Source organism: Callorhinus ursinus, unplaced genomic scaffold (genome assembly GCF_003265705.2).
Source record: "Callorhinus ursinus isolate GAN/ISIS: 27379988/994484 unplaced genomic scaffold, GSC_fseal_2.0 scaffold21, whole genome shotgun sequence".
NCBI classification, from domain to species: Eukaryota; Metazoa; Chordata; class Mammalia; order Carnivora; family Otariidae; genus Callorhinus; species Callorhinus ursinus.
The window spans coordinates 8,204,624-8,228,533 of NW_027397083.1; the positions used below are offsets into that span (position 1 = coordinate 8,204,624).

Below are 23,910 nucleotides of genomic sequence, written 5' to 3' on the forward strand. Positions count from 1 at the left end.
AATATCAGGAACAAGGGAAGGAGATTCACTCTCACCTCTTTTATTTAACATTGACCTGGAAAACCATGCCAGTACAATAAAGAAAGGGGAAAAAGAGGCACACATATTGGGAAGGAAAAAGTAAACATGCCTTTCTTCAAGATGACAAGGTCAAATTTATTGAAAACCTTTGGGAATAGAATTGATAAATGGATTTAGCAAGGTCACAGGGTACTAGATTAATATGCAAAAATATATTTTATTTGTAGATGCTAACAACTAAAAATTTGAAAATTACATCAAACAAAAAATACTTAGGAATAAATTTTGATGTGTAAGATCTTATCACTTCAAACTATAAGCTTTTGCTGAGATAAAGATCTAAACAGATGGAGAATTACATGATGTTCTTGGTTTGAAAAACATCAGTGTTATTAATAGCAATTTCCATAAATTTTTGTCTAGATTTAATACAATCTATATCACAATCCCAGTAATTGTTTTTTATAACTTGACATGTTGATCCCAAAATTTATATGAAATTTCAAAACACCTAGAATACACAAAACAACTTTGAAAAAAGAAAGTTGGGGGACTTATGCTATGTGATTTTAAAATGAATTATGAAGCTCTACTAATCAAGAACATATGGTTTTGACAGAAGAATAGACACTTAGATCAGTGAAACAATCGAGAATTAAGAAATGGACCTATACTCATATAGTCCATTGATTTCTGAGAAAGATGTTTTGTGGTGACAGGACAGAAGGTGAATGGATCACCTCCCAATTAATAGGTGGGATATGATGACACTACCTGTGCTAAGAGGATTTGAGGGAAAAGCTATTAGTTACAAAAGGAACTCCTGGGGAGAGCAGGTAAGGCCCAAGCAGGTTCAGGCTGCCTTGGGTGAGGTCTAGAGAGTGCTTGGAACTTTATAGTGGCTGGGGGTTGCCCTTGGGAAAAGTGTCTGTATGCTGGCTAGAGCTTTGGAAGGTCTGAATTTCCTGCTGGTACCTGCCCAGTTACGGGGCAGAGTGGGAAGAGTCAAGTGTGGCTTGAAAGCTGTCGGCAGTTTAACCTCCAAAATGGAGTCAAACTCTTAATTACAGGTGCAGAGGTAATTTAGTATTGAAAGAATCCTACTTTTAATAAATAGAACTGGAATAACAAGATATCCACATGGAAAGAAATGACCTCGATCCTTTTATCACACCTTACAGAAAAATTAATTAAAAATGGGCTACAGATTAAACATAAAATGTGAAACCATAAAAATTCTAGAAAAAAACAGGATAAAATCTTTTTTTTTACTTGAGTTAGGCAAAGGTTTTTTTTTTGTTTTGTTAAGATTTTATTTGTTTGACAGAGAGAGACACTGCGAGAGAGGGAACACAAGCAGGGGGAGCGGGAGAGGGAGAAGCAGGCTCCCCACTGAGCAGGGAGCCCGATGCGGGGCTCGATCCCAGGACCCTGGGATCATGACCTGAGCAGAAGGCAGACACTTAACGACTGAGCCACCCAGGTGCCCTAGGCAAAGTTTTCTTAGTTTGGACACAAAAAGCACAAATCCTAGAAGGAAAAAAAAAAGATGAAATAGATTCATCAAAATTAAAACTTGTTTATTGAAAACTGTTAAGAAAATGAAAAACAAGCCACAAATTTGGAAAAGACATCTGCAGAAAACATATCTGACCAGGACATTGTATCAGGGTTATATAGAGAAATCCTCTTGCTCAATAATAAGTCATATAGCCCCATTTTAAAGATGAGCAGAAGATTTGAACAGACATTTCACATACATTCAAAAGGAATGCACATAGCAAGAAACCTGCAAAGATACTCAACATAATTGGTCACTAGGGAAATGCAAACTAAAACTGCAGTGCGATCCCATCAGACACCCACTAGAAAAACTGAAATTAAGACGACTAAAAATTATGAGTCTTGTCAAGGATGTGGAATGACTGGAACTTTCATATCCTTACTGCTAGTGGGAATGAAGAACACTATGGCTACTTTGGAAAGCGGTTTGACAGTTTTTACAAAGTTAAATGGACACATACCAAATGGCCCAGCCACTCTTTTTTTTTTTTATGTCTACTCATGAAAAATGAAAACATATGTCTGCATGCAGAATTTTACAATATTTTTCAGAGCAGCATTATTCATAAGAGCCCCAAATTGGAAATAGATCAAGTGTCCATCTGTCGGCAAACAGATAAATAAATTTTGGCATGGTCATAGTATGAAATTGTATAGTGATAAAAGAGTTAAAAATATTAATACTGATAATATGAATTCATCTCAAAAACATACATGAAAGAAGATGGATATAAAATTAAATACTGTATGATGACTCCATTTATAGGAAATTCTAGAAAGGACAAAACCATAATGACAGGGTATCCTAGGTTTTCTAGGGTTGGAGGGTAGGGATTGTCTGCAAAGGGACATAAAGTAACCTGTGGGGTAATGGAAGTGTCCCAAACTTGATTGTGGTGGTGGTTGCACTATGGTATACATTTGTGAATACTTATCAATCTGTGTACTTAGAATCAGCCAATTTTGTGGCTTGTCCATTACCCTTTAATAAAACTAGATAATATTTTTAAATTGATAAAATTACTTTCAGCCATGAGCCAGAGGATCCAAAATCTTTTGTATGCCTTCTTACAGATCTCAGCGAACCAGGAAATATTGCTGCTAAGATATCCTTCTTCTTAGACCTATGGGAGGGGACCTCATGAGGTTGGTAGACATCCCCATGGTTATATATGCACATGAGTTGTCTCTTCCCTGAAGAGAGTATTTATCAGGACACTCTGCCTATTCCTCAGGGCTTGTGTTTGGGCCACATATGTCTTATTGCAGGAATATACAGTCAGAATGGACTATAATCCTCTGGTGTTCTAGTGTCATACAAAGACATCTAGTGCTAATGAATGGATCTCTCAGAAAATGGAAAGGGCCAGGGATGGTGCAGCCAGAACGGTAAGAATTACAGCAACAGTAACTTGAAAAATGATGTATTCTCTTTCCTTGCTCTACGTTTCCTTGCCTTTCCTTGCCTTTTCTCTCCAAGTCAAGGATGAACATATTTATCTATTGATAAGATTGTCTCTGTTGATTTGTTTGGCACAAAAATCTAATTGATACTTAAATACTCTTAACCCATGGTTTGGCAGTGCTGATCCCATTAGAATCTGTCCTTTGAGATTCAGGATAGTGATTACATCCTAACACTTACATTGTGGATGGGAAGAAAAGAGAAATCTGTTTATTTTTGCCAATGGTCTGGTTATTTTATCCAGCAATTGGAGAATAATAGCCCTATGATAACTGTTCATTCAACTGAATTTAAATGGCTATTGGTAAAGTTACATTTAGTCATAGTTAAAACTTTATGTTCTCAAATAGATGTTGCTCAATTATGTCTTGCTTTGGAAAATGCTCACTAAAGCATATGTGTAGGCAGCCCCCTTAAAGTACATTACTCAATAGTGGATCTGGTGTGGAGAGGCAGGCTGGTGCCTGGACACCATTTGCATTGGTTGATAAATACAGACTCAAGTAATGTGGAACCTAAATAAAAGGATCTTGGAGGCTATTTCATCTACCCTCTTACTCTTTACATTAGGAAAATGAGAAGAGAAGTTAAATGACTTGTCCAAGTTAACAAAGTATGTTAGTGATGGACCTGGGACTACAATGGAGATTGTGTGACTCATTCTAATACTCTTTCTACTGTACCATGCTATATACTTAAAGGCTAATAAAACTGCAGCATATCACATTCAGTAGAGGGGACTCTCCCTAAATGAGAGCGATATGAGGGACTGTGTTCTAATGCTATGTGTTGATTCTAGCCAATAATCTGTGGTGTTTCCAGGAACTCATATCTGGAAGCTCACAGCATTATTTTAGTTGTTAAGAGGCAGAAAATAACTGGGTGGAGATTTTAATAGCTCCTGGTAGTAAAACATAGTGACAGCCTCATAGAATTTGATTCTGTTTTCAATATTTTATAACAAGCTCACTTTACTCCAAATGAATGGTGGTTCATGTGGTTCCAGGATGAATTTCTTTTATAAGGGTTTTTACTCTTTAAGAAATACAGACACAGACATAAAAACAATTCAGTCTTTTACCTCATTGCCTCCTTTTTCAACTGGTAATAAATTGTTGGCTGAGTCTAGATAGGCACATAATAGGCAGTGTGAAAACCCTCCATCAATGAAGAGATTTATCTCTGAATAGTCTGAGAAATATTCCTTTATGCAATAAATACTAGCGGTGGGGGATATGGGCCAACAAGGAATGAATAGACTGTAAAGAAGCATTTATCAGGATGATGGTAAATACCAACCTTCAAAAAAGGAGAATTCTGTAAACCACAGTCACTACCTACATTTCTTATGTGCTGTTTTTGACAGGATATGCCTTAAACACATTGCTTAAACAAATTTATTCTTAACTTCCGTAGAGATTTTGTCCATAACACTTTTCTGTGTCCTATACTGAAGCCTTATTGCTATGTAACATTAGCTACATATTTTTTTGATGATTTGATTTTATTGGTTCAGCAGAGTTCAGTTTATTCCATTTCTTATACCTGATACCTGTTCAGGTCATTACCTACATGGACAGAGAATTTCCAAGGTTATTCTTAGATGAGCTTTTGGAAAATGCTGAATGCTTAGAAAGTGCTCAATAATTAGTTATTGATTTCTTGTTGGAACTGGTTGTTCCTCCTCAAGACTGTTGACTTGGTTTTTTTCCATGATTGTTTTTAAGATGTTATAATTTTTGTGAACTTTTCATTATGGATTTATATAATTCTCCTTTTTTCTGGAGTATTATTTTTATAGTTCCTTTTGTCATGGAGGTGACACCTTGTGGACCAGAACCCTGTATACTTTGTATCGTGTCTCTAAAGGTATGCCCATTTTACTGTAAGGTCAAGGACTGAAGCTGGGCCTGAATAATGGAAGATACAATTTGATGCACTAAGAAGTATATTCTGATTCAGCATTCATGTTATGTTTTCTTTAATCAGAAATTGGAACTGTGAAATATAAGCAGATTTGCAGACTGCTTGTTGACCATCATATTAACTTTATATGAATAGAAATAGCTTAAGGCTGGTGTTAATGTGAGAGATTTGGACTGCAGTACACAGTTATGCATTCTCCCCCCACCCTCTTACCCCCAATACCCATTTAAATTCCCCAACTTAGGGTGGAAATCCTCAGTTTAATATCTGATGTCACATCATCTGATTGCATTGGGGGTAGAATATTTGGACTGACTTTAGTCAGCAAACATTTATTGGGAACTTTCTATGTTTTTTTTTTCTTCTTTTAACAACCACAGAACTCACTTTTATTAAGCTGAGCACAGTGAATTTAAAAGAACATAATAAATTACTCAATTAGATGATTATTTTATAAATTGGTTAATCATTTTTTTTAACTTCAAGAACATCTGTTTTGCTTTGTTTTGAATCACAACTTCTTTTTTAATTTTATTTTATTATGCTATGTTAATCACCATACAATACATCATTAGTTTTTGATGTGGTGATCCACGACTCATTGTTTTCGTTAACACCCAGTGCTCCATGCAGTACGTGCCCTCCTTAATACCCATTAATACCTTAATACCAGGCTAACCCATCCCCCCATTCCCCTCCCTTCTAAAACCCTCAGTTTGTTTCTCAGAGTCCACAGGCTCTCATGGTTCATCTCTCCCTCCGATTCCCCCCCCTCCATTTTCCCCTTCCTTCTCCTAATGTCCTCCACGCTATTCCTTATGTTCCACAAATAAGTGAAACCATATGATAATTGACTTTCTCTGCTTGACTTATTTCACTTAACATAATCTCCTCCAGTCCCATCCATGTTGATGTAAAAGTTGGGTATTCATCCTTTTTGATGGCTGAGTAATATTCCATTGTATATACGGACCACATCTTCTTTATCCATTCATCTGTTGAAGGGCATCTCAGCTCTTTCCACAGTTTGGCTATTGCGGACATTGCTGCTATGAACATTGGGGTGCATATGGCCCTTCTTTTCACTACATCTGTGTCTTTGGGCTAAATACCCAGGAGTGCAATTGCTGGGTCATAGGATAGCTCTATTTTTAAATTTTTGAGGAAACTCTACACTGTTCTCCAAAGTGGCTGTACCAACTTGCATTTCCACCAACAGTGTAAGAGGGTTCCCCTTTCTCCACAACCTCTCCAACATTTGTTGTTTCTTGCCCTGCCCATTTTTACCATTCTAACTGGTGTAAGGTGGTATCTCAATGTGGTTTTGATTTGAATTTCCCTGATGGATAATGATGATGAACATTTTTTCATGTGTCTGTTAGCCATTTGTATGTCTTCTTCAGAGAAGTGTCTGTTCATGTGTTCTGCCCATTTTTGGACTTGATTATTTGTTTTTTGGGTGTTGAGTTTGAGAAGTTCTTTATAGATCTTGGATACCAGCCCTTTATCTGTAGTGTCATTTGCAAATATCTTCTCCCATTCTGTGGGTTGCCTCTTTGTTTTGTTGACTCTTTCCTTTGCTGTGCAGAACTTTTTATCTTGATGAAGTCCCAAAAGTTCATTTTTGCTTTTGTTTCACTAGCTTTTGGAGATGTATCTTGAAAGAAGTTGCTGTGGTCGATGTCAAAGAGGTTACTGCCTATGTTCTCCTCTAGGATTTTGATGGATTCCTGTCTTACATTGAGGTCTTTCATCCATTTTGAGTTTATCTTTGTGTATGGTGTTAGAGAGTGGTCGAGTTACATTCTTCTGCATGTGGCAGTCCAATTTTCCTAGCACCATTTATTGAAGAGACTGTCTTTTTTCCATTTCGACCATAGCGTTGAGGGTCCATATCTGGGCTCTCTCTTCTGTTCCATTGGTCTATATGTCTGTTTTTGTGCCAGTACCATGCTGTCTGGGTGATCACTGCTTTGTAATATAGAAGGAAATCGGGCAACGTGATGCCCCCAACTTAGTTTTTCTTTTTCAACATTTCCTTGGTGATTCGGGGTCTTTTCTGATTCCATACAAATTTTAGGATTGTTTATTCCAGCACTTTGAAAAATGTCATTGGAATTTTGATCGGGATGGCATTGAAGGTATAGATTGCTCTGGGTAGCATAGACATTTTAACAATGTTTATTTTTCTGATCCCTGAGCATGGAGTGTTTTTCCATTTTTTTTGTGTCTTCTTCAATTTCTTTCATGAGTGTTCTGTAGTTCCTAGAGTATAGATCCTTTACCTCTTTGGTTAGGTTTATTCTGAGGTATCTTATGGTTTTTGGTGCTATTGTAAATGGAATCGTTTCTCTAATTTCTCTTTCTACAGTTGCATTGTTAGTGTATAAGAAAGCAACTGATTTCTGTGCATTGATTTTGTATCCTGCCACATTACTGAATTGCTGTATGAGTTCTAGTAATTTGGAGGTGGAGTCTTTTGGGTTTTCCACATAAAGTATCATGTAATCTGTGAAAAGAGAGAGTTTGACTTCTTCTTTGCCAATTTGAATACCTTTTATTTCTTTTTGTTGTCTGATTGCTGTTGCTAGGACTCCTAGTACTATGTTGAACAATAGTGGTGAGAATGGGCATCCTTGATGTGTTCCTGATCTTAAGGGAAATGCTCTCAGCTTTTCCCCATTGAGGATGATATTTGCTGTGGGTTTTTCACAGATGGACTTTATGAACTTGAGGAATGTTCCCTCTATCTCTATACTCTGAATAGTTTTAATTAGGAAAGGATGCTGTATTTTGTGAAATGCTTTTTTTGCATCAATTGAGAAGACCATATGGTTCTTCTCTCTCCTCTTATTAATGTGTTCTATCACATTGGTTGATTTGCAAATGTTGAACCACCCTTGGATCCCGGGGATAATCCCACTTGGTCGTGGTGGATGATCCTTTTAATGTATTGTTGGATCCAATTAGCTAGAATTTTGTTGAGGATTTTGGAATCCATATTCATCAGGGATATTGGTCTGAAATTTTCCTTTTTGATGGGGTCTTTGCCTGGTTTGGGGATTAAGGTAATGCTGGCCTCATAGAGTGAGTCTGGAAGCTTTCCTTCTGTTTCTATTTTTTGAAACAGCTTCAGGAGAATAGGTATTATTTCTTCTTTGAATGTTTGGTAGAATTCCCAAGGGAATCCATCAGGCCCTGGACTCTTGTTTTTTAGGAGGTTTTTGATCACTGCTTCAATCTCCTTACTGGTTATTGGCCTATTCAAGTTGTCAATTTCTTCCTGTTTTAGTCTTGGCAGTTTATAGGTTTCCAGGAAGGCATCCCTTTCATCCAGATTGCTCAGTTTATTGGCCTATACTTGTTGATAATAATTTCTAATAATTGTTTCTATTTCCTTGGTGTTAGTCGTGATCTCTCCCCTTTCATTCATAATTTTATTAACTTGGGTCCTTTCTCTTTTCTTTTGGATAAGTCTGGCCAGTGGTTTATTGATCTTATTATTTCTTTCAAAGAACCAGCTTCTAGTTTCGTTGATCTGATCCACTGTGTTTCTGGTTTCTAATTCATTGATCTCTGCTCTAATCTTAATTATTTCTCTTCCAATGCATGATTTAAGCATCATCTGTTGCTTTTTCTCCAGTTCTTTAAGGTGTAGAGTTAGTTGGTGAATTTGGGGTTTTTCCATTTTTTTGAGTGAGGCTTGGATGGCTATGTATTTCCCCCTTAGGACCACCTTTGCAGTATCCCATAGGTTTTGGATCGATGTGTTTTCATTCTCATTGGTTTCCATGAATTGTTTAAGTTCTTCTTTGATTTCCTGGTTGACCCAAACATTCTTTAGCAGAGTGGTCTTTAGCTTCCAAGTGTTTGAATTTCTTCCCAATTTTTTTCTTATGATTGAGTTCCAGTTTTAAAGCATTATGGTCTGAGAATATGCAGGGAATAATCTCAGTCTTTTAGTTTCGGTTGAGACCTCGTTTGTGACCCAGTATGTGGTCTATTCTGGAGAAAGTTCCATGTGCGCTTGAGAAGAATGAGTATTCTGTTGTTTTAGGGTGGAATGTTCTGTAAATGTCTATGAGGTCCGTCTGGTGTAGTGTGTCATTCAAGGCTCTTGTTTCTTTGTTGATTTTCTGCTTAGATGATCTGTCCATTGCTGAGAGTGGAGTACTGAGGTCTCTTACAATTAACGTATTGTTATCAATATGACTCTTTATTTTGGTGAACAGTTGGCTTATGTAGATGGCTGCTCCCATCTTGGGGGCATAGATATTTACAATTGTTAGATCTTCTTGTTGGATAGACCCTTTGAGAATGATATAGTGTCCTTCTGTGTCTCTAACTACAGTCTTTAGTTTAAAATCTAATTTGTCTGATATAAGAATTGCTACCTCAGCTTTCTTTTGAGGTCCATTGGCATGGAAGATGGATCTCCATCCCTTCATTTTCAGGCTGGATGTATCTTTAGGTTCAAAATGAGTCTCTTGTAGACGGCATATAGTTGGGTCCTGTCTTTTTATCCAATCTGCAACCCTGTGCCATTTTATGGGAGCATTTAGGCCATTCACATTGAGAGTGATTATTGAAAGATATGAATTTATTGTCATCATGTTGCCTGTGAAGACCTTGTTTTTATAGACTGTCCCTGTAAATTTCTGTTGTATATCACTCTTGGGGTCTTTCTCCTTTTATAGAACCCCCCTTAATATTTCTTGCAGGGCCGACTTAGTGGTCACATATTCTTTCAGCTTCTGCCAGTCTTGAAAGCTCTGCATCTCTCCATCCATTCTAAATGACAGCCTTGCCGGATAAATATTCTTGGCTGCATGTTCTTCTCGTTTAGTACCCTGAGTATATCTTGCCAGGCCTTTCTGGCTTGCCAGGTCTCTCTGGATAGGTCTGATGTTATTCTGATGTTCCTCCCTCTGTATGTAAGGAATCTCTTCCCCCTAACTGCCCTTAAGATGGTTTCCTTGGTTCTAAGATTTGCGAGTTTTACTGTTACATGCCAGGGTGTTGGCCTGTTTTCCTTGATCTTGGGAGGGGTCCTCTCTGCCTCTAGGATGTGAATGTTTGTTTCATTCCTCACATTAGGGAAGTTCTCAGCTACGATTTGTTCAAATATATCTTCTAGTCCTCTCTCTCTCTCCACCCCCTCCGGGATTCCAATGATTCTGTCATTGGAACGTTTCATGGTGTCACTTATTTCTCTGATTCTATTTTCATGGATTCTGAGTTGGTTTTCCCTGGCCTCCTCTTTTCCCTTTTTATCTATTAGATTGTCTTCCAGGTCACTAATTCGTTCTTCTGCCTTACTTACCCTAGCTGTTAGATTATCTAAATTAGATTGGATCTCACTGATAGCATTTTTAAGTTCTGCCAATTCAGCTTTCATTTCTTCCCTTAGAGACTTTATGTTGCCGTTAATTGATTTCTCCATTTTAGCCATTGTCTTCACAATTGCTAGCCTGAATTCCATCTCCGACTTCTTGGTTATATCTGAATCCATTTGTAAATCTGTGGCATAAGTCATAATCTCTGAGTCTTTCCTATTTTGGGGTTTCCTCCTCCTAGTCATTCTGTTGAGGGGTGGTTGAGGGAATGTATAGAGTCCAAATTATTGACCAGAACCCAAGAAAGATGTACCTGTTTTCTAGGGACCTTGTGGTTACTGGCCTCTTGTTCTCCTAGCCTGTCTTCTGGTGGAGGGGCCTGCCGCGCTGTTACTAAGGAACCCTGTTTGGGCAGAGTTGCCCTGCCACTTGTGCCAGGGGATGGGCTCAGTGAAATCCGGTTTTGGGGGGGCTTTTGTTCTCTGGTGGCTTTCCCTGGCAGCTTTCCTTGTCTCTTCTGAGAGTCAGAGCAGAAGAGACCATTTCCAACCCTTTGCCTCAGAGCAGAGAGATTGCTGTCTGTTCTTTAGTGAGCCCTCCAGGCCACACTATCGCTGTTTCTGTCTGTGCTGCTATAAACTGCAGCATCCTGGGTTGTGCACCCCTCCACAGTGCTCCCAGTCCTGCCTCCAGGTCGGGGCACGTCTCTGCCCTCTGTGCTTCTAAAACCGCCAGCCACCCCTAGTTCGCACATGTGACCTTGCTGCTCTGGGTTTCTTTCGGGGGGGGGGCGGCTGTTGCCCTAAAGTCCTTTCCCCACTGCTACCGCTGCTACCGGTCTGCAAGTCTGTGCCCTGTCCCCAGCGTGAGAGGCTATCGTTCACCACTGGTGTAGGATCCCCATGGCCAGGCTCCCTCCCACTGCCATTTATCCTCTGATATCTGCCTGTAGAATCACGGCTCCTCACTTCATACCTCAAAACCAACCGCTTGCAATATTCTGTTTGTAGAGATCCAGATCTGTCTTCTAACATCTAAGGCTGATTTAGTGGGTGTTCAGCTGGTAGATATCCAGCTCAATTCTGGGGGCCAGTTGGAAAAGGGTCTCCTACTCCTCTGCCATCTTTTCCCCTTGGGAACCTTCTATGTTTTTTAGCCTAGTAAGTTAATGGAAATGAAGCATGATTTCCAGTACATCTTAGAGTTAAAACTCCTTGAGCACTTACTATATCTCTACCTGACATTCTGATTAGCATTTTATCTGCAGTATTTCATTTAGTTTTTACAAAAATCTTGAGGGAGGTGCTGCTAATACCTACATTTTATAGATAGGAGAACTGAAACTCAGGTCAGGTGATTAGCCTGAGGTTACTCACTTTATAGCAAAACCAGGACTTGAACTCAAACTTGTGTGGTTCTAGAGTTCCTGGTTGAAACCTAGGTGCTGTGTACCATCACAAGTAGAGGCTTTGATGGCCCTCATTCCCCTCTGCAATTTCACCCAGCTTTAGTGTCCGGACACTTGTGTTTTGTTCTCTTTATCCCCAGTAATTGACAACCTACTTGGCATTGTGTTTGTGTTCAATAACTGTTGAATGAATGCGTGCATAGGAAGGAATACTCTACCTCAGGGTTTTTGTATTGACCTTGGATGGCTACTGATTTCGTTTGTTAAAACGCAAATGATAATGCAGAGGCATTAAGAAGGACAAAGAAGATCAAATAATCAAGTTAAAATGTTTTATTCCAAACACTAGTAACACAACATTGGAATCAAAGTGCTGAGCGTAATAGATTCCCCCCCTCCAAAGAGTACGATTATTCATGAAGTGAAGGACAAAGACATCTTGTAGTGTTTTTATGAAAGAGAAACATATATCAGAGGGCATAATGAAATTTTGATAATAGAGTTTTGCCTTTCTTTACCAAGCCTGGCTTGCAACATAGATTCTTAATGAAGGCAAAGAAAGATCAACAAGCCACAAACAGATCTTTTCTGTTAAAGATAAAGCAATTAGGAAAAACAAAAGAAAGGAAAGAAAAAAGCTCCAACAAACTGGAACAATTACAAACATTATAAGAAAATCAATAAAATCAAATCTACTTTTAAGGCAACAAGTCTATTCAAGCATTGTTACAGACTATCTGATCATTACAAAGAAATCTCAGTTTGGGAGATTACAGGGGAATTAAATGAAACCAAAAATGTTAAGACCAAGGCAATATGTGAGAGGCAGCTTTTATGCTTTACAAGGATGTGCATGAACTATGTCCTCATGCAGAAGGAGATCTGCGGAGGTCCTCGAATTAACTGAATCAGGGTGGAATAGACAAAAGTTGGGATTCACTTCATTTCAACTGAGTTACTGGTTAGTCATTTTACTCTTATTCATCAGTCAGTAATATCGAGTTACAATTCGAAGCTTAAGGTTGTGCTAGATAATACAGGAAGAAACCGCTTTTCACATTCTCTGTCCTCCCTGTTGGTTTCACTTACTAATCCCTCAAGAATCATGTCAACTGCTACCTCCTCTAGGACACGCTTCCTGATTTCATTAGGCATAGTGAATCACTTCCCTTTCTGGGCTGGGTAGCAGTTTATTTGGTCCTAAGCTCTCCCCTGTATAGCCCCCTGCATATCTCTTTGTCATGGCATTGTTACGATTTGCTTCTAGCTGCCCCCTCAGATTAAGAATCATTTTACCAACAGAGTCAGCATAGAGCAGGTGGTCAGAGAGTATGTTCTGAGGGATGGATAAAGGAACTAATCTAGAAGACAGAACAATTTCTTAACCTGTGCCCACTAACTAACCTTCGATGGTTTATATCATTCGTTCACTCAACAATTAATAACCCATCATATTCCAGGTACCTTGTTAGGTATGAGGATATAGGAATAAGATGATACCTCAGATCAAGGAGATTTCAGTTTTGGAAATTGGTGAACTCATTAAAAATGCTTTCCCCTATGGTGAATTTGATGTTATACATTTTTACCACAAAAACAAAACAAAACAGAAAGAAAACTGGCCTCTTATTTTCAAAAGTGCCATTGACAAGGAAAGGCTGAGGAACTGTTCCAGAGTGAAGGAGATGAAAGAGCCATGACAACAAAATGATTCTGCAACCACATCCTTTTGCTAGAAAGGAATTTATTAGGATAGCAGGCTTGAATGGCGTCTGAGGATTAGATGGTAGTAATATATCAGTGGTAATATCCTGATTTTGAGACTTGTACAGTGGCAATATAAGAAAATGTTTCTCTCATAGGAAGTCTTCTGAGCAGAAGGGAAATCTTACCAGAATGGAAATCTGAATCTTCATAAAGAAATAAAGAGCACTGGAAATAATACATATTAAAACACACACACACGCAGACACACACACAGACACACAGACACACACACGTAGAGACACACACACACACCACTTCTATAGATTCTCACAGAGACATTTCAAATTTTAGTAATTTCAGTGACGATATGTTGCCAGTGGAGGGAAGAACTGTTTGTTTTTTTCTTGGAGAACATTGTACTCTTTCAGTGTCTAACAGCATCATTATGTGGGCTGGAACAGACCATTTTTGAGAGTTTTTCAAGGATGGAAACTGTTTGGGAGCCAGAGGTTTCCCTAAACATCACAGCTTCTCCGGTTACTCAAGGGCCAGAACCAGGTACAAAGTTTAACTTTGTTCCAAAGAAAGGCGAGGTGCATTATTACCAGGAAAAAAAAAAAAGCCTTTTATCATTATCTGTAGAATAGAAGGGTAGGAATGTGGACTTTCTGTATTTTTATTTTTAAAAGAAATATATATATATGATTGAAAAAATGAATATTACTTATAATAACCCTAAACAGATATAACTGCTTCAGTGTAGTCTTATCTTTTGTACATAGGTGTTGAATTTTGCCCTACTACTATATGGAAAGAAGCATGCCACATTTTTATTTTTCCAGATCAAACTAAATGAGTCTTTGCATCCTTTTTGCTGTCCTCCTTTCCTAGAGTCCCACAAGAAATCTGAGGATTTACATGGTACCCCCGAAATGAGGGGCCATGAGTCTTTAATCCATCACAGTCCCACCAGAGATGTTCACTGATGAGGCTGTTTTGATCCCTCTTCTCTATTCCACTATACCGGGGGGCTTATCTATGGCCTCAAAATCACAGCTCTCACCACTGTGGCTCTCAGTGTTGGGGTTTCCAACATCTGCAAGCCACCTGGTCAAAGATCCTGTCTCTCCGGCATCCTTGTAAATCTCCCCCAAAGCCCTAACTCACTTCGTCTGCCTTAGGACACTCCCTTTAGCTGTGTCTTTCATTCTATATCTCAGGGCTGTATCTTACACCCTATGTGTAGACTTTAGTTCTTTGTCTCTGTAAGCCTTGGCTTTTGTTTTATTTATTTTTTAAAGATTTTATTTATTTATCTGAGAAAGAGAGAAAGAGAGAGAGAGAGAACACACATGAGGGGCAGAGGGTCAGAGGGAGAAGCAGACTCCCCGCTGAGCAGGGAGCCCGATGCGGGACTCGATCCCGGGACTCCAGGATTGTGACCTGAGCTGAAGGCAGTCGCCCAACAAACTGAGCCACCCAGGTGCCCCAGACCTTGGCTTTTAAAAACAAATCAGCTTAATTCTCTTGTGGAAGTCTCTGGTTTTCAGGATACAAAGCCTAATATCTTCTCCCTAGGGATGGGTGTCATTTATATATATATATATATATAAATGTATATATATACATAACACATACATACATACATATACACTTCTGATTCTTCTGCAGTAGGGAAAATATATCATAGATGATTAAATTATCCTACCACACATTTCATAATTTTATATTTATAGTATTTCACCCTTAAACTCAGTTTAATAAATATTTGTTGAGTGCTGTGTGGGACACAACAGTGAGAAAGACATTTTCTATGAAAAACTCATAGTTTGGTGAGGAGTATTGGTCCCCAAAAGGTTATTGACTCTCCTATCGTAGAGTTTTGGTCTAAGTGATTTCTGAGAACAGGTCTCTTTTTCCCTTGATGTTCTTGTTTCTGTTCCCCCCCCCCTCCTTTTTCACACCTAAGAACAGGTGCAAGTTTGTAGCATCTGTGCTGCCTCATAAGGAAGCAATTCAGCCATTGTTTAGGCTCAGTAGTGCCAAGAACCACGGGTGTTTCTGCTACCTTCCTTTTCTGTTGATTTCAACTCTTCACTCCTTTCTCTTATGGTAGGAATGGGAGTCATTGGTGTCCACAAACACCCGCTGGGTGCAGAGATTAGCTCCAGATGCTGCTATAATGTGTAGTTCACCCAGGCAGAAATACCACTCATTAAGACAAAATTCTGGCAGCAGAGATGCTTACCTGGCTTTTCCTACTGTGTGGTACCTGAATATGAACGGTGATTCTTCCATTGGGTCCACCCAATCCTAACACTGTAACATCCTGGGAGCAATTGTTTAATCGGGTCTTAATGAAAACAACACAATAATTTGCTTAAAGTGCCAACATTTGGAATGAGAATTCTATCAATGTAAGAGTGAAAATATAATACAAATAGATGACATTTTTAAACTCATTATATATAGGTACTGTGTTGTGTTTTATGTTGAATTAACCCATTTAATTTTTATCACTCCCATAAGGTAGATGTTATTACCTTTTTTTTTAATGGATAAGGAAATGCAAACTTTGAGTGTTTATGCCCAAGGTCAACAGAATGAATGACTGACAGCTAAATATTCTGGCCTTAGCACCTGTGCTCTTAACCATGAGATTTTATGCCCCAGCATATGTGTAAAACCTGTAAATGATATTCAGTGCACTTCTGTTTTTATTAGTTGCTTTCATTTCCAGAAAAAGCACTCATATTCTTGTCTTTACATGGTCTGCATCAAAATTACTGGTATATATTTTAGGGTACTTATTATAGTTTACAGGAAATTTGGCTTATTACACATATATTTACTCCAAGTTACCTGTCACTGTAATTCTTATCAACTGATTTCCATGAAAATTTGTTCCCACCTCTGCTAAGTGCCTGCAGCTAATTAATTACTTATCCTGAAGTGTGTTGGTTTCCTATCGCTGCTGTAACAAAATACCACAAACCCAGTGACTTAAACTGTGATTGGAGAAGGTGCCAGGTCCCAAGCCAGTTCATGTGAATACGACGCCTGAGTGGTAGGGACACAGTTCACTTTGAGGCCACGGCTGTGTGATGCCCCCGGGGAAGTCCTTCAGGCTCTCCTCACCTCTCTTCCCCTGTGGCAATGACCGAGCCCAGGCTTCCTGGCTGCAGGAATGGGGAGTGATGGTGGGTGATAGAGCCCCCCGCTGACTGGTGTGGGACATGCAGCTTGAGTGGCAAAAAGGGCCCCGGAACCTTTGAGAGGACTAGCCGAACCTAGCCCACTCTAATACAAATAGGCTTTATTATCTCCAGCTTCGGCAGATGAGACTTAAGAGCAGACTAGTTAAGTAGATGGCTAGTGATTGACAGAGCAGGGATGCACAAGTCCCTGCCCACCCAGCTTCAGAACCTGTATTGTGATTGCACATCATCACCCTTGGTGTCTCCCGGGAGAAGATAGGCAAGGGGGAAGGTGTCAGACAGAAGGAGCAGGGCTTTTGAGGAAATGTCTGAGCATCTGTACAGCCAAGTCTGGTGTCTTTGGGGTCTTTTTCACTCTGAGTCTTGAGAACTTCCTCTTTCCCTTTACTCCCCTGTTCCTTTGTCATGAGTCCGTGCCCTCAAATAACTTCAAACACTTAAAAATTTAAGCACAGTTTCTAGTTTCCCCTCCACGCTTGAGGGCATTTTGCACGTGCCCTTGAATGATTTTCAACTTTAAATAAGTCCTCCATCTCCCTCCCTCTCTGGAGTCCCTGAGAAGTGTGTCTGCTTCCACCCCTTTCATGGAAGAAAGCACTGTGTTCTAAGCAAACAGCAAACAAACACAGAGAAGTAAGCGAGTTTGGGAAAGGCAGAGAACAAAGAGTGTGCTGAGCAGAGACAGGGAGCTGGGCAGACCTGTCGGTTAAGCTCCGTGAAGAAAAAAGGCAGCAACAACAGGGCACCTGGCGAGTCTGTCTTTTCAGACTTGCTTTCCCAGCGGTGCCCAACTTGAGCTGCCTTTCACCCTTGAGGCTGGGGAAGCTGCAGGGAGGAAGGAGGTTACTCTGCCTTTGACTTTGTCCCAGAGAATGACTATGACTGAGAAAAGTTAATTGTTGGAAAACGGGTTTGGCTGTGTTCCTGTGCAGCCAGGTCCTTCTGCTTCCAGACCCAGACCCAGTGGCTTTGCATGACATTTATGGCTGTGAGCCACTATATATATATATATATATATATATATTTTGTTGTTTTTTTCTTTTTTTTAAATTATTTTAAATATTTTAAATGATTTTAAATATGCTTAGTGGAAGAAGGGGATTTTGGCCATGAGAGAAGACACAAAGTGAGAGATGACTAGAATTTTCAATCCCCAATCTCCCCCAGAAAGAGGAGTCTTGGAAAAGGTATGAATGTTAAAAAGGCTAACATACAGTGTTGGGAGCCAACCTTTTGTATGGCCCACGAAGGCAGAATTAAATCCTGTCGGGGAGAGTTTCAGGGGCAGATTTCTAGGAAAAAATATAAAGGCTGTTCCTAATAGATTTACAATAAGCTTCCCTTAACTGGAATGCATTTAAACAAGAGAAGAAACATCATAAGAGGGACTCAGACAACTGACAGGCAGAACTTCCTAAATTGTGCCCTGGAGCTGACCTCCTGCAGAATCAGCCAAGAGGCTTGTTACTAATACGTATTTCCAGGCTTCAAGTCAGTCAGCATTTGGGAATGCCTTCAGCTGGGGACTGGAGTCTGAGAGCCCTCAGACAAATCTTTATACTCTACGGACCACTCTTAGATAGATACGCTAGACTCTCTAAGATACTTATAATTCTGAGAATTTGTGACTCAGTTTCTGGAACTGCTTTTGCTCTTGACAGGATAGGCAACTTTCAACAAATCGTTTAATCCGTCCATTTCCTCATCTCCCTAGATGATCCCAGATGCATTTGGGGATTTAAAAATTAATATGTATTCCTGGATCCTGCCCCTGAAAATTCTGTTTCAGTAAGTCTAGGGTAATCCGTATGGTCTGCCAGGTTTGGGAACCAATGAAGTATAAATGATCTCTAAGGATTTTCTAGCATCAAAATGTCATGAATCTATGTTATTGAAAGTGCTCAAAAATGTCTTATGCTCCATCTTACCCATATCTTCTCCATCTAGGATGTTTTAAGAAGTGGCTCCCTTTTCTGGACCAAGTTTTGATCATTTATTTATTTTCCAAAAATTGCAAAAAAGTAGACACTTTCCAGGAATATGCTCTTTTCTTCCAACCTTTTAAATTTCCTCTCCCAGAAAAGAAATCAAGGATCACATGCACTTAAATCACAATACTCCCTACCTGACTTCCAATACCATAGGGCAAACACTTCCCCAGTTTTTATAGAAACACCCAAGTCAGGCAAGCATGGCTTCTTTTTTTTTTTTTTTTTTTAAGGTTTTGTTTTATTTATTTGACAGAGAGATAGAGAGAGAGCACAAGTAGGCAGAGAGGCAGGCAGAGGGAGAGGGAGAAGCAGGCTCTCTGCTAAGCAGGGAGCCCAACACGGGGCTTGATCCCAGGACCCCAGGATCATGACCTGAGCCGAAGGCAGCCGCTTATCTGACTGAGCCACCCAGGCGCCCCAAGCATGGCTTCTTAATAGAGGGAAAACTTAAGGGAGGAATTTCTTAGATCACACATTTTTCTGAGTATTGTAGATATGTAGCTTATATTTTAGAAAGAGTTCAGAGACTATAGCATATGTTACATAAAAAAATAACTACAGTTATTCAACACATCTATTCTTGGAAAAAGGAAAAAAAATCATTATTTGGTACTTCCAGGGCTGTCAGGCCCCCTAAAGGGAAATTTCCCAAGGGTATCCAATCACACAGAGTTTGAAGGTGTCTGACAGGCTAGTCTCACTGATATTTAAGTGACTTATCAAGTGTAAACCCATGCTGGTGGATCTCTTCTAAACAAAGAGGAGATGGATGTCCAAAAATAACCCCTGTGTTCTGAGCCTATAATTGAAACTGAGATTCTTTTATTATCCTGAAAATAATTTTGGAAAAGATTCCTAGGCCTGATGTTGGGACATTAAACAGCTTCTGACTTCACCTCTAGACTTCAGCTCCAGAATGGAATGTTTCTTTGTAATAATGCCTTTGATTGTCCAAAATAATTTTTCTTGTTTAAGAGTTTTCCTGTCCTGGGAGAAGCAGGTACTTATTAACCACTAGCTTTATCCCTGCTACCATAGTGAGTTCTTTGAAATTAGGGTGGTGCTTTGCTTCCCTCTATTTCTCAAGTCAAAACAATTCATGATGATCCTCATTCTTAGGGATTATAAAATTCTCCTGGGAATGATTGGAAAAAGGGGAGCCTGCTTCTCCCTCTCCCTGTACTGTTCCTCCTACTTGTGCTGCCTCACTCTCTCTCTCTGTCAAGGAAATAGATAAAATCTTAAAAAAAAGGAAGGCTCATGGCAGCACAAGCTTACATTTTCTTCAGTGCCATCATTTCAAAAGGAGAGTGTGTGTTTTCTCACATTTCCAGCAAATATCATGGAGAGCGAGGTAACAAATATGAATAGCTTTATTGCTGTATGCTTCAGTCTACTTGAAAACACAAATGCACTTTAATAAATACATGTTTGGCTGCATACAACACTCCCCAAATAAAATCTAGCAGCGCTCTAAGATGTGGCAAGAAAGATACAGGAATGGTAACTGATTTTGTCAGATTAACAGAAGACAACTTTACTTGCACACCCTAAATTTCTGTGATTGTTAGGGCAAGCGTCTGCCTTTTGTATTTCTTTTACATTCATACAAACCACAGAAACTCTGTTATGCAATGTACAACTGGCACACGTTGTCTTTTTATGATTATTTATAGCTGACGATTATTATTTACTATATGGGAAAATAAAATACTGTCAAGGGAATCTTGTAATAATTGGTGTCTAAGGTGTATGTGCACATGAACGGGGAAGGAAGTAATTACAAGTAAATTCTCCATTTGTCATCCAATAAATTTGCTCTAGGGTAAATATATTTATTTTTAAAAATTCCTTTGTAAATATATAAAAGCTATATTTGCTCTTGTAATTGACTCTACCAGCCCTGTCCCTGAGAATATTCATGGGATCTGCTCACAATCTAGTGGACTTCAGGGTATTATATTATTTGAAACTTAGCTCAAGGACCAAAACTGAGGTGGTAAATTTAGAAAAGAGAAGAAAACTCTAACAACTTAAGGAGTTTGAAAGACAATCGATGGTCTTGTTGGTCAAGAATAACTGCAAATATTCTCCATCTATTTTCTTGTCTCCTAATGGGGATGTTCTTAGATTTCTTCTGTGAATGGCCAGCCACATGACATATCCAAAAGAACTGTGGATTTGGATGTAAGCAAACACAGAGTCGGATCCTGCTTCTACTACCAACTGGCCAAGTAAGTGCCAAGCTCTTAGTTTTCTTATCCATGTAATGGAATTCAGATACATACTTCATAGTATCAATAAGAGTGTTAATTGAGATAATATTCTTAAAGTGCTTGCTCAAGTACCTGGCAAAACATAAACTCTCAGTAAATGTTTGTTCCCTCTGCTAAACTTTTAGAAACACCAAGATTTGCACCAGAGAGGATCTGAGACATGTATGAGATTTAGATTTAGATTTCTCTACATTATGTAGCTTCTTCTTTGAAATGCTTCCTTTCTTAGATGAAGTACTTAATGGTCATCAGGGAACATCTCAGGAAAGCGGTAGGATTTCAGAATGATTTTGGCTTTTTTCTTTCTTGTTTGTTCTTACAAGTGGTGAACATAGAAATTCTCGACCACCCCTGTTCTGGGAGAAAGCTGTGCCTGTAGGACCCTGATAAAAAGCAAATTTATTTTTATACAAGTACAAAGGTAATTCAATGGAGAAAGTAAAACATTTTCAATGAACCTGCTGAAACCACTGGCGAGCCATATAGAAAAGCAAAACAAATCATTAAACTCAATCCTTTCTTCATACCATATACAAAAATTAATTTGAAATGAATAGTGTACCTAAAGGAAAGCATAGAATAATATATTTGCAACCTTGGGGTAGACAAAGATATCTTAGAACTGAAAAAGCAATAACTAAAAAAGAAACAATATGATATGCTTAATCTCATAAGAATGAAAAAAACAACCCTGCTTCTTACAAAACACCATTAAAAAAATGGCAAGCCACTGTTTGGAGCAAATATTTGCAATGCATATTTCTGACAAATGGTTCGTATTTAGAGCATAAAAAATCCCCACAATTTCTCAATAAAAAGACAAACAACCCAGTAAAAGTAGACCAAAAAAAAAAACTTGAATGGATATTTCACAGAAGATATATAAATGGCCAAAAAGTAAGCACATTCAGTATCATAAGATATACCTTTTCACCTAAGTATGATGGCTAAAATTAAGAAGACTGACAATACCAAATGTTTGTAAAAATGTAGAGACAACTTGTAATTCTACATTTCTGGTGGGAGTATAAAAGAGTATAACCTCTTTGGAAAACAGTTCCACAATTTCTTAAAAAGTTCAACATCTATCTATCCTCATGGCATAGCAATCTCATTTCTAAGTATTTGCTGGAAAGAAATGAAGACATATGTCCTCAAAAGGACAGGTACACCATTTTTCATAGCAGTGTTTTATTTTCTTATAATAGGTCAAACTGGAAAGGATCCAAATAGCCACCAACAGATGGACAGATTGTGATATATTCAGTTGTGATATATTAATACATGCAACAACATGGATCCCCAAAATATTATGCTGAGCAAAAGAACCCAGGCAAAGAAAGAATATGTACTTTGCATTTACATTTATACAAAGGTATTTAACAGGCAGCATAAAATGGGAGATAGATGTTAACTGCACTGATTTCCTAGGGGAGTGTTGTATTTCCTGAAAGGAACACAAAAGAACTTTCTGGGTGATGGAAATGCTCTATATCCTGATTGTAGTGGTGTTTACTCAGGTGTATACACTTGTCAAAACTCATCTAAGCATTAACTTATAAGGGTACATTTTGTTCATAAATTGTACTTTAAAAGGTAGAAAAGGGAATGCAAAGGAGTATGTATAATGATGCAATTATTAGGGCAGTCCGCCCTTAAAAAAATAATACTCAATTTCTTCAGAATGGTCTGAGATAGTCTTTAAAGTAGCTCTGAAGGCACAGGGTATCCATCATCCCCATTCTGTGTACTTGACAAGGAGGTGTGGAAGCTAGGGTTCCAGCTGGGACCAGCCAGGCTCCTGCTCATGCTCAAGGCATCACAGCAACTTCCATACCTGCGCACCGTCCCTCCCTGCCCTGCTCTCCCATCCACCCCCTCCCCCTCCTTCTTCCCTTTTCTTTTCTGATTTTTCCTATTCTTCCCCTCCTCCCTTTTATGTTCACTGTAACAATTTTGGAAAACACGAACACACATTTGAAAAGCAGCAGGGAACAAACTCATTTATACCTCACCACTTATACATCCAGATATTTTCATTATTCAGTTAATTTTTTTCCTACTTGAGTTAATTTTTCTCCTATTTGAGATGATGCTGATTGTACAGTTTTGAAGCCTGCTACTCTATATTAACCTGAGCATTTATCTACTAAAACTCCTTCTAAAAATTATTTCATTTGTAGTATATTCCATTATGTAGCATATAGTAATTTAGTTACTCATTTTGTGAGTATGAATATTTAGATTTTCTTATTTTTAGAGGAACTTATGATGGGAATCTTTGTGTATACATTTTTACATTAATTTTAAAATTTTGATCACTTATACATACACATATTTTAAAGAACCATGTACATATGTGTATAAGGCATATTAAAAAAACAACACTTGGGCGCCTGGGTGGCTCAGTTGGTTAAGTGACTACCTTCGGCTCAGGTCATGATCCCGCAGTCCTGGGATCAAGTCCCACATTGGGCTCCCCCTGTTCTGTGGGGAGCCGTCTTCTCCCTCTGCCTTTGCCTGCCACGCCCCCTGCTTGTGCTCTCACTCTCCTCTCGGTCAAATAAATAAATAAAATCGTAAAAAAAAAACAAAACACTATACCATACCCCTTTCCCTCATCACTATGTTTTCTCTCTCGAGGAAACCACTTTCTATTACTGTAGCTATCCCTTTTGATATTTACCTCTGTATTTCTAATTAATGTGCTTATGTTGGCACTTGTTAATTTTAAATTATTGACCGTGGTCTGTTGAATTTACACTATGGAAGGTGAGATTGAATTATCTTTTACAACGCCTCTTACCATGCACCACACATATACCCATCTATGCATCATCTCAGTCGAGTTGTGAAGGTCCATAATCCATTAAATGTTACTTTGTCTTGCTTTGAAAAGGTGGTGTGTAGGCTAAGAGTAGGATTTGAACATTTCTTGTTTCTCTGATGAAATATTATCATCATATAATCTTAATGACGCCTCAGTCTCATTATGTCTT

At 38.7% G+C, this 23,910-nt stretch overlaps 1 long non-coding RNA gene across 1 annotated transcript in view; it reads left to right on the top strand.

Annotated features, from left to right (window-relative positions):
- The window catches only part of LOC112829697 (uncharacterized), a 116,631-nt gene that overhangs the window by 67,466 nt on the left and 25,255 nt on the right, over nt 1-23,910 (top strand). Inside the window, exon 3 of the long non-coding RNA XR_003209742.2 lies at nt 20,766-20,869. This is a non-coding gene — a long non-coding RNA (uncharacterized lncRNA). The remainder of the gene's footprint in view (nt 1-20,765; nt 20,870-23,910) is intronic.